At 28.9% G+C, this 3,603-nt stretch overlaps 1 long non-coding RNA gene across 1 annotated transcript; it reads right to left on the bottom strand.

Annotated features, from left to right (window-relative positions):
- Positions 1 to 257: 257 nt before the first annotated feature.
- On the bottom strand, positions 258 to 1,533 carry LOC132745324 (uncharacterized). Its single transcript, XR_009627822.1, has 3 exons — positions 1,285 to 1,533; positions 823 to 908; positions 258 to 413 (listed from the first exon to the last, which is right to left on the bottom strand). It is a non-coding gene; the product is annotated as an uncharacterized LOC132745324 (long non-coding RNA).
- Positions 1,534 to 3,603: the final 2,070 nt, after the last annotated feature.

Genomic DNA, 3,603 nt, shown 5'->3' with positions numbered 1-3,603 from the left:
GCAGAAGATAAATTATCTTTGAATAATTAAGTTAATACAAAGTTACAAATGACAGGTTATTTTATTTCTAATAAAGACAGGTCATTATTTCTAACAAAGACAGATATTTTGTTTAACATTTTTACACTGACATATATCTTTGAAGTGTCTTCAACCCTTAGTTTTTATTAGAATACAAACATTCAGTCAGAACAGTTTACACAAGACATGGAGCTTTAAGAAGCTTTAATTCAGTCAAATCTGTAATGGACCTTCCATGTCTCTACCACTATGTACTCCAAGACTGTGTATGGACATTTCCTTTCAACTATGCCTGATGGTATCTCTATTTGATTTCTAATCTGATGGTGAACACTCCAAAATAAATCAAGAGCCATGGCAAGTACTCAAGATCCAACCATGAAATCACATACCTGTATATAAAGAAAATTTATCATGAGTTGAAAGCAATAATAATTGGTCAGCTATAAATTTCAATCATTATCATATTGTCATGAATAGAAAATAATGTTGAAAAGGAAGAAACACTTCTTAGTGTCCTAGTTTTTGTAGATTTTCTTTGACAACTGATCTTTAAAAAATGTGATAGTGACCAAGTTCTCTTAACCATTTACTGAACATGATTTAACTAAAAAATATGACCCACTTACTTGAGAAAAATACTTTAAACAGTATCTAACATGAATTAACTACATATGCCATACTGTTTGTTTATTTAGCTACACTGTAATTATTTACAATAACGAGAACATTATATGTTATACAATAATATTTATTTTTCATTAATGTAGGATTAAGTAGCTTTAAGTATATATTTCTTACCAAAACGATTTTACAGCAGAGCTTGCATGTGTATTTACAATGGATACTGACGTCTTTCATCTCACCACTGTCCTCAGTCAAAATATCTACAGGAGCAAAATATTTCATTGAATTTTATGACAATTTTAATTGGTTATATACAGCGTGACTATTTGTGCTTTATAAAGATAATAATTATAAATAAATAATATTTTCAGTCGGAAGAAAATATATTCAACTAAAACACACTGATAATCATATTGAAACGTTTATCCGAAATATGCGCTGTCCGAAATTTCTAAACATTATATACTTCTGAGAGATAATCAGGTAGCGCTATAGAAAATTGATAAAATCAAATTCACCAGTCTGGTGTCAGATGCGAATGATGTTGTATCAAAAAACAAATTTATTAGATTTACATGGAAATGAAAATATTACAACATTTATTGGGATAAACTGAATTTGAAATGACACACCCACCTGAAGATTATACGAAGTTGTCTTTCATTGATACTTGTTCACAAGATGAAACCATTTGCATTTCGTTACAAAACAGAAAACTCTGCCAATTTCCACATATTATTTGCTTTTCCATGTAAGTTTTACTTTCCCACCGGCATACAAGTATTACCCAATATAGATAAGCAATGTTGTTGATATTTGTTTGTACCCGGAAGTGCAAAATATCGTGAAATCTCGCAAGTCACATGACGAGACTTACATACCCTATTATTTCCGGATTTTGAAAATATGAATCACAGGACAATGTTAGACAAAATAAAATAAACATTTGCAATGTTTAGTCTGATATTAATAATTTAATACACATAATCAAACAGAAACAAAGGTAAAATGACTGGGGGAACCATGCAGACACATTTGGTTTTAAGAATTTTGTTTTGATATTAATTTTGTCTAGACATTGTTGTGGAAACATATAAGGATTTATCTATTAGCTCAGTAGAAACAAAATTTATTCATTAGTAAGTGGGAACACATTTTAAATTCAACAAAATGCAAACGCCCAATATATTTACTGTCCATTTTTACTTTACAAACAGCAACATTATTAACATCAAATTTGACTGAAAACGTTCTATAAAAATATGTAAAAATGTAACCATTCAATTCTATGATTCTATTCGGAATAGTAGTACTTCAAAACGGAATAGTGTTGCATTACGTTTTAGCTTCGAATAAAGAAACATCGTCAATCTTTTTGCTTTGTACTTTAATTCATTAATGTAGAAAGATATGTACTAAAAATTTACTTTTTTTCTCGTCCAAACCCAGTTGGGTGATACTTTTGTTATTTATTATAGAGAATTTAAATTATAATTTTCTTTTTCGTCCCAAAACATGTTGATGGTACTAAACGACTCATCAATTGATAACAAATTACAATTTATATCGTCTTACTCCGTTCGTAATGCTCTGTTGAATTAATTGCTTGCATTCAAGTCATATATCGAAAACTGAATGTTATTCAAAGTACATCATAAAATCTTATTAAACAAAACATATCAGTATGTAAGCATTTCTAATGTACACAATTTGCTTTTATTCCTTTCGCTTACTATCGTTTTCAAACATGCATTATCTTTGTTTATACCTATAAATATTAGTTTGCTGTATTCTGCGATCTATAGTTCATTTCACGACAGACTTCAATTTTTTTTTAATGATGAAAACATGATGAAAATTGAAATCGTGCCTTAAGTCAGACAATTTTCACAACTCGTAAAAGGAATTAATAAGATACTTAAAACTCAGAAATTTATTGATTGTCACCTTCGTAGCCAAGTTAAATGTATGTTTCTATATAAACATGACTTTGCAATAGTCTCTGTTGAGAATTAAACATTGTGGTTGCTCTTGCATTAACGAAGGAGGAGAAATTTTCATTTTACATTTTTTTTTGAACGCGAATATTGACGATGATATCAATGCAATTTTCGATGAAATTAAAACGTGCAACAGTCCTTAATTATAATGAAATTACCTTAAACAAATGAAGGAAAGTCAAATCAGTCATATAACGTCAAAAGTTGTGCTTGTCACAATATTATACGTTATGCTAGTCAGGGTGTATGTATTTCTTGGAGGAGATTGTTTTGTGTCTTTATTTATAAAATCTTCTTTACAAATACATTGCTATTTGATATCCGTAATAAGATTGCATGGACAGGAATCTCGGGAATAATACTTCAATTATCAAACTGTTCAAGTGTAAATTTAATTAACGTGTAATACGATTGCTTTATACAATGTAAGAGCACAAGTAGCAGTTTTTGCCCTCTCGATCTATAATGTTAGATAGTTGACGCTAGGCGCGCAAGATAAAGAGAATGAAAGACATGAAATTGAAATCTGACTTATCAAATCTCGCCTAACATATTATGTTTAAAGATCCTGTGTGTTGTAATTAAGGATGTAACAACACTTCAGTTAAATTTTATATATGTATATAATTATTCTTAAACAATTTCTAAACATCCAAATATATGTTATAAATGTACAGCATATGTTTGTACGCAATATATTTAATCATTATAATTTCTGCATTCATTTCTTCATCGTTATAGTTTCATTCCTTATTAAACCAAAGTCGACTTAAGATAGAATTAAATTAATCTAAACTAATCAATAAAAACCATATTAGATGTATTTTTAAGTCGTACAGAAATTAATAAAACATACAATCCTTCAAATAAAAACAAGAGAAGACATTAAGTGGCAAAATATCACACCGAAAAATCTTATGTTAATATGTTCATTCTGTTTTTATCTCGGGTTTTT

The sequence above is a fragment of the Ruditapes philippinarum genome, unplaced genomic scaffold (genome assembly GCF_026571515.1).
Source record: "Ruditapes philippinarum isolate M1 unplaced genomic scaffold, ASM2657151v2 ctg10506_1_1_1_1, whole genome shotgun sequence".
Taxonomy (NCBI): Eukaryota; Metazoa; Mollusca; class Bivalvia; order Venerida; family Veneridae; genus Ruditapes; species Ruditapes philippinarum.
The sequence above is the reverse complement of the archived record's forward strand: the minus strand, read 5'-3'. Positions and strand labels throughout refer to the sequence as shown.